Below are 8,528 nucleotides of genomic sequence, written 5' to 3' on the forward strand. Positions count from 1 at the left end.
GGTACAGACGTAGAATTACAGCGTAGAAAATTCTCACAACTCACAGGAGGTTGCCTACTATGATAAGGCTGTTGGAAAAGTTAGTACAACTCTACGACAGATGTCTAAGTCAGAGCGGTGACTATATAGAAAACTAGCTGGGAGCAGGATTTAACATTTGCAAATGAAACAGTTTTGATTTTCACTGTGGTTTCCATTTCGCGACCAATCGTTCCTTGTTTCCGAATAGCCTTCGCAGTTTTTACACAGAAGATTTACAGAAAAGGGATAACCACCAGACATGCTATTCTTAGAGCAAGTGATAAGATGGCGAAGGAATAAGGTTTTGGTATAATTTCTTGTCTTCACTTCATAGCGAAATGGATGGGTGGGTGTTAAAGATGTGGTGTATAATAACGTGAGCAAACCTTCCAACTATGCAGTAGTATAACATTGCACTTGGTAATGGCAGCATTCTCGAGAAGCTACCACTACAGTTAGGCATTCCCATATATAGCTACTGTCGGCATCAACAAAACAGGAAAACTGGATAATGTGGGGTGATAACATAGTCAATCCGCTGCATGAGGGTTGCCAAGATCTCGATATCACATATGCCGTATATAAGGGTTTGGCAGAATGTTACCTTGCAGATCGAATTTTAGCTGATAAAGCCAAGCAACTATGTACAAGATGGGACGATGGTAAATGGTAACATACTGCAGCATTTGCAGTTGATAAAACAACGTATTCTAAATTGTTATGTGGAATATGACGCAAAAGACAAATCAGTCATCTAATGAATGTGGGACTCTAACTCTACATGTTGCAGAAGGGTAATATCCAGAATGAGATTTTCACTCTGCAGCGGAGTGTGCGCTGATATGAAACTTCCTGGCAGATTAAGACTGTGTGCCCGGCCGAGACTCGAACTCGGGACCTTTGCCTTTCGCGGGCAAGTGCTCTACCAACTGAGCTACCGAAGCACGACTCACGTCCGGTACTCACAGCTTTACTTCTGCCAGTACCTCGTCTCCTACTTGCCCGCGAAAGGCAAAGGTCCCGAGTTCGAGTCTCGGCCGGGCACACAGTTTTAATCTGCCAGGAAGTTTCAGAAGGGTAATAACCGCATGTTTTCCAGTTTTTGATCTTAGCATGACTTTGACACCTGTCTGGGTAGACATTTTTGCCTCAAGTTCCTCATGGCTACGACATTAAAAATAAGCAGTATGCATGTTGTTGTATCAGTTTCAGTTTAGATGTGATGTCAAACTCTCTCTCTTTAAAAGGATGGGTGACAGCTCTACATTTGAATTACTGTCCGCCAAGTGACTTAAGCAAAGGTCGAATGGAGCATTGTATTGAGTGGATTGGAAACACACAACCACATTCCATATGTCGCTAAGCTTCGCAGTAAACTACATCTGGGAAATTGTAAAAATTTGTGGAAACACCTCCTGCCTCATATGATAATGACAATTTAAATAAATTTATTAGAATGGCAATGAAAATGGCAGGACAGACTATAGACTTTAGCCAAATAGGTTACATGGATCAACACTAACTTTCTCAAGGAGTCAAGTTTGGAGAAGAATTCTGATAAATTTTACAGATCAGCTCAACCAGTGGCTCTGCTGCTAGTTAGCCCAATTTGTGTTGAGTGCAATATTGCAATGAATTAATATTTCAAAGATTGGTTGATCCACACCATCTGTGTATTCCACCCTAGAGTGGATCCAGCAATTTCGTTGATATGTCTTCCAAAGCAATATTCATTCAAGTGACTGTCCAGAAATTACACTAACTCGGCTTACATATATGATAACAAGACAGGTATCTAGTTAACTTTCAAGAAGAAAAAATACCAATAGCTTTACACGTGAAACAGGAGCAGCAGCAGCAGCAGCATGGGTGTAAGAAATGAAAGCAATGCACGCAGCCATCGCTACACCACTTTGCATGTGATAATATGGGAAATTAACAAGGTATAAATCAATAGGCTTGAAACTGTACAATGATGTCACTTGATAAATAGTGACAGATCAATATGAACAGTGAATCATGTGCCATCAAAAAATGGTTCAAATGGCTCTGAGCACTATCGGACTTAACTTCTGAGGTCATCAGTCCCCTAGAACTTTGAACTACTTAAATCTAACTAACCTAAGGACATCACACACATCCATGCCCGAGGCCGGATACGATCCTGCGACCGTAGCGGTCGCGCGGTTCCAGACTGTAGCGCCTAGAACCCCTCGGTCACTCAGGCCGGTTCACCATCAAACCTTTTGCTTTGGTGACATTTGATATTACTCACGAGATAAGGATTCTCGTTCAACAACAGAATGTCTTAACAATTCCTAGCAACAGTGTCCTATAGTTAAAGGAAATTTGTAATAATGGAGCCGGCAGGGGTGAACGAGCGGTTCTAGGAGCTACAGTCTCGAACCGCGAGACCACTACGGTCGCAGGTTCGAAATCTGCCTCAGGCATGGAAGTGTGTGATGTCCTTAGGTTAGTTAGGTTTATGTAGTTCTAGGTTCGAGGGGACTGATGACCTTAGAAGTTAAGTCCCATAGTGCTCAGAGCCATTTTTGTAATAATGGATGGAGGCCCCACAGTGACATTGAAATTTGCAGACAATGCTTTCATCTTACTGTTCCAGGAAATAAGATACGAAATGTGTGTGACTGAGATTAGCCATACCAAAAATGTTGGAAACACGTAAACCCTTTAAACATATGTTGCTGCATCAAATTCAGACTTCACTGGTTTACTAAATGAAGATCGGTTAGTAGATACATCAATAAGTGACTAAGATCACTTTAGTGTTTGTATATTGCTCAAGATGCTGATGGGATAATTAAAAGACATGAAACATATAATCATGAACGCAAAGCAAGAACTAATTTGATACCAAGTGCGGTGGATAATGACACACACATCCTCGTAAAGGAGGTGCATCCGAAGAGAATAAAACAGTGATTGAGAAATTAGTAGCGAATATTCGAAACTGATGACAAGTATTTAAAACTTTTTAAGGTACTGAATCCTAGTATTCAACTGTCATTAACTCTCTGTTCATGGGAACTGTCTGAATGTCTTATGCTACCGACTACTTACGTACTAGCAGACATGGTATATTAAAACAGCTGGTAAATCAGAAACGCTTTGATCCATTATATTGGCACAGTAAACTGACTGGAAGGAGAATCTGAATAAGAATTGGAGCATATTCGACAGTTATTAACAATCGATTAGTTAGTGCTACAGTTTACCTTAATTCACAGTTTTAGCCATACGATAGTTTGCAGGTGGACTGGGGCAATAATATGTTGTTGACATGTGTACCAGTTATGACTTTTTTTTTGGTCATCAGTCTACTGACTGGTTTGATGCGGCCCGCCACAAATTCCTTTCCTATACTAACCTCTTCATCTCAGAGTAGCTCTTGCAACCTATGCCCTCAATTATTTGCTTGACGTATTCCAACCTCTGTCTTCCTCTACAGTTTTTGCCCTCTACAGCTCCATCTAGTACCATGGAAGTCATTCCCTCATGTCTTAGCAGATGTCCTATCATCCTGTCCCTTCTCCTTATCAGTTTTTTCCACATATTCCTTTCCTCTCCGATTCTGCGTAGAACCTCCTCATTCCTTACCTTATCAGTCCACATAATTTTCAACATTCGTCTATAACACCACATCTCAAATTCTTCGATTCTCTTCTGTTCCGGTTTTCCCACAGTCCATGTTTCACTACCATACAATGCTGTACTCCATACGTACATCCTCAGAAATTTCTTCCTCAAATTAAGGCCGGTATTTGATATTAGTAGACTTCTCTTGGCCAGAAATGCCTTTTTTGCCATGGCGAGTCTGCTTTTGATGTCCCCCTTGCTCCGTCCTTCATTGGTTATTTTACTGCCTAGGTAGCAGAATCCCTTAACCTCATTGACTTTGTGGCCATCAATCCTGATGTTAAGTTTCTTGCTGTTCTCATTTCTACTACTTCCCATTACCTTCGTGTTTCTCCGATTTACTATCAAATCATACTGTGTACTCATTAGACTGCTCATTCCGTCAGCAAATCATTTAATTCTTCTTCACTTTCACTCAGGATAGCTATGTCATCAGCGAATCGTATCATTGATATCCTTTCACCTTGTATTTTAATTCCACTCCTGAACCTTTCTTTTATTTCCATCATTGCTTCCTCGATGTACAGATTGAAGAGTAGGAGCGCAAGGCTACAGCCTTGTCTTACACCCTTCTTAATACGAGCACTTCATTCTTGATCGTCCACTCGTATTATTCCGTCTTGGTTGTTGTACATATTGATTATGACCCGTCTCTCCCTATAGCTTACCCCTACTTTTTTCAGAATCTTGAACAGCTTGCACCATTTTATATTGTCGAACGCTTTTTCCAGGTTGACAAATCTTATGAAGGTGTCTTGATTTTTCTTTATCCTTGCTTCCATTATTAGCCGTAACGTCAGAATTGCCTCTCTCGTGCCTTTACTTTTCCTAAAGCCAAACTGATCGTCACCTAGCGCATTCTCAATTTTCTTTTCCATTCTTCTGTATATTATTCTTGTAAGCAGCTTCGATGCATGAGCTGTTAAGCTGATTGTGCGATAATTCTCGCACTTGTCAGCTCTTGCCGTCTTCGGAATTGTGTGGATGATGCTTTTCCGAAAGTCAGATGGTATGTCGCCAGACTCATATATTCTACACACCAACGTGAATAGTCGTTTTGTTGCCACTTCCCCTAAAGATTTTACATATTCTGATGGAATGTTATCTATCCCTTCTGCCTTATTTGACCGTAAGTCCTCCAAAGCTCTTTTAAATTCCGATTCTAATACTAGATCCCTTATCTCTTCTACATCGAATCCTGTTTCTTCTTCTATCACATCAGACAAATCTTCACCCTCATAGAGGCTTTCAATGTATTCTTTCAACCTATCTGCTCTCTCCTCTGCAAGTAACAGTGGAATTCCCGTTGCACTCCTAATGTTACCACCGTTGCTTTTAATGTCACCAAAGGTTGTTTTGACTTTCCTGTATGCTGAGTCTGTCGTTCCGACAATCATATCTTTTTCGATGTCTTCACATTTTTCCTGCAGCCATTTCGTCTTATCTCCCCTGCACTTCCTGTTTATTTCATTCCTTAGCTTCTTGTATATCTGTATTCCTGATTTTCCCGGAACATGTTTGTACTTCCTCCTTTCATCAATCAACTGAAGTATTTCTTCTGTTACCCATGGTTTCTTCGCAGCTACCTTCTTTGTACCTATGATTTCCTTCGCAACTTCTGTGATGGCCCTTTTTAGAGACGTCCATTCCTCTTCAACTGTGTTGCCTACTACGCTATTCCTTATTGCTGTATCTATAGCGTTAGAGAACTTCAAACATATCTCGTCATTCCTTAGAACTTCCGTATCCCACTTCTTTGCGCATTGATTCTTCCTGTCTCAATTCGCTAAGAAGTGGGATACGGAAGTTTTAAGTTATGACTACTTTTACTATAAGGATGACGCACATTCAACCCACCCAAAATACAAGGAATTTGCGTCCATTATCGTGATATACTGCTCAAAGGAAAATGGAACTGTTAAATTGAGGTCGATAGGCGTCTGAATAGATTTTGCATCGTGAGAAAATTCGCCAAGGAATTATTACTACATTACCATGTGATCAATTATTCAACACTCACAGGAACAGTGCCACAAAGTATATAAAATAACAGATGCTGCAACACATGTAGAGCATTTCTCGATGACACCTCCAAGTGTTTATGATGTAGCTGGGCAACAATGGTACAATAATTTTTAAATGAACATACCTCCATTTGACTGTATTGCTACAGTCAAATGGCGGTTGGTCCATTCAAAAACTTGTAAGTATGAACGTCATTATAAACACTCAAGGCTTCTACACTGAATACGAGCAGTTTCTGTTTAAAGATATTGCCACTCACTAATGCTGGATGTGCTATCAGAACGTTCCGCAGAAACGTTGTATCAGTGAAACCATTCAGAGACAAGTAGCGCGGTAAGGCACGAAAATCTGTATTGTATGCTGGTATTACACTAGGATGGCTTGCAAAGATATGACGACATTGCTTCGCATTATTAAACATATACAATGATTGTGTATGCCAAAGGCAGTGTGTAGAATTCATGGTTGCATAGTCTTTACAAGCAGTTTCAATTTGAAACTTGGAATCGTACATTTACCTATCTGTCTGGAAGCTTAAGCAGGTGCATGGGGAAGATTTAGTGTTCCATGTCCTTCATACAAGTAAACAGTGTTTTTTTAACATCGTATTATTATCCTCATTCTCTGCCAATTGATTTGAGCATGCTTCTTATCGCGGTTTCAGCTAGCCAGACTTTAATTTTTAAATTTTATCTGAGAAAAGCAAAAATGAGTTGAAACGTCTGTCCCTCATAAATCTTCTTTTTGAATCTCCCAAAACATAGGAGCTATTTATAAACATATGCTATTTTTTATTGCGTAAATTACACAAATCTGTCCTGCACCCAGGCTTTGTTACAAAGAAATATCAGTAGTCTTCTCTTTATGGAACATACACTCCTGGAAATGGAAAAAAGAACACATTGACACCGGTGTGTCAGACCCACCATACTTGCTCCGGACACTGCGAGAGGGCTGTACAAGCAATGATCACACACACGGCACAGACACACCAGGAACCGCGGTGTTGGCCGTCGAATGGCGCTAGCTGCTCAGCATTTGTGCACCGCCGCCGTCAGTGTCAGTCAGTTTGCCGTGGCATACGGAGCTCCATCGCAGTCTTTCACACTGGTAGCATGCCGCGACAGCGTAGACGTGAACCGTATGTGCAGTTGACGCACTTTGTGCGAGGGCGTATAGTGGGCATGCGGGAGGCCGGGTGGACGTACCGCCGAATTGCTCAACACGTGGGGCGTGAGGTCTCCACAGTACATCGATGTTGTCGCCAGTGGTCGGCGGAAGGTGCACGTGCCCGTCAACCTGGGACCGGACCGCAGTGATGCACGGATGCACGCCAAGACCGTAGGATCCTACTCAGTGCCGTAGGGGACTGCACCGCCACTTCCCAGCAAATTAGGGACACTGTTGCTCCTGGGGTATCGGCGAGGACCATTCGCAACCGTCTCCATGAAGCTGGGCTACGGTCCCGCACACCGTTAGGCCGTCTTCCGCTCACGCCCCAACATCGTGCAGCCCGCCTCCAGTGATGTCGCGACAGGCGTGAATGGAGGGACGAATGGAGACGTGTCGTCTTCAGTGATGAGAGTCGCTTCTGCCTTGGTGCCAATGATGGTCGTATGCGTGTTTGGCGCCGTGCAGGTGAGCGCCACAATCAGGACTGCATACGACCGAAGCACACAGAGCCAAAAACCGGCATCATGGTGTGGGGAGCGATCTCCTACACTGGCCGTACACCTCTGGTGATCGTCGAGGGGACACTGAATAGTGCACGGTGCATCCAAACCGTCATCGAACCCATCGTTCTACCATTCCTAGACCGGCAAGGGAACTTGCTGTTCCAACAAGACAATGCACGTCCGCATGTATCCCGTACCACCCAACGTGCTGTAGAATGTGTAAGTCAACTACCCTGGCCAGCAAGATCTCCGGATCTGTCCCGCATTGAGCATATTTGGGACTGGATGAAGTGTCGTCTCACGCGGTCTGCACGTCCAGCACAAACGCTGGTCCAACTGAGGCGCCAGGTGGAAATGGCATGGCAAGCCGTTCCACAGGACTACATCCAGCATGTCTACGATCGTCTCCATGGGAGAACAGCAGACTGCATTGCTGCGAAAGGTGGATATACACTGTACTAGTGCCGACATTGTGCATGCTCTGTTGCCTGTGTTTACGTGCCTGTGGTTCTGTCAGTGTGATCATGTGATGTATCTGCAGCCAGGAATGTGTCAATGAAGTTTCCCCTTCCTGGGACAATGGATTCACGGTGTTCTTATTTCAATTTCCAGGAGTGTAGTTGGTTACTTTCAGTTTTGATAAGGAAAAAGAAAAATAGATGATATGTAAATTTCAATTGAGTCCTTCTTGTGTCATACAGGATTCTACTAGGTGAGACAGGGTAGGTTATTTCATTAAGTCTAGCAGATGAGCCAGCCTATACACAGGCTAAAGTCAATTTGGAAATTTTGATTGAAATCATCTTTTTCTAGAACATACGTTCCCAATTTATGGCGATAACTTTATTTGGTGACATCCTAACTACGAGGGACCTTCAATAAGAAAGGCAACACATTGTTTTCTGAAACCTGGTTGGTTTTATTCACGATTCCAATTCAGCATATTATTCCCCACTCTTATGCCTGCGAAACCCTCTGTTTGCACATAATCCCCGTCGGATACAACGGCCTTATTCCACCTAACTCGGGGGGCCAACATACTCGCACAGAGCCATTCTGCTTGTTGACGTCAGAGCCAACATCTTGCTGCATCTATAACCTCCCCATCATTCGCGTACTGCTTCCTAGTGTAACAAGAAACGTGATTCT

At 42.8% G+C, this 8,528-nt stretch overlaps 1 non-coding gene across 1 annotated transcript; it reads right to left on the reverse strand.

Annotated features, from left to right (window-relative positions):
• Positions 1–891: 891 nt before the first annotated feature.
• On the reverse strand, positions 892–966 carry Trnas-cga (transfer RNA serine (anticodon CGA)). The gene has a single exon. It is a non-coding gene; the product is annotated as a tRNA-Ser (tRNA).
• Between the last annotated feature and the right edge of the window lie 7,562 nt (positions 967–8,528).

Source organism: Schistocerca gregaria, chromosome 5 (assembly GCF_023897955.1).
Source record: "Schistocerca gregaria isolate iqSchGreg1 chromosome 5, iqSchGreg1.2, whole genome shotgun sequence".
Lineage (NCBI taxonomy): Eukaryota > Metazoa > Arthropoda > Insecta > Orthoptera > Acrididae > Schistocerca > Schistocerca gregaria.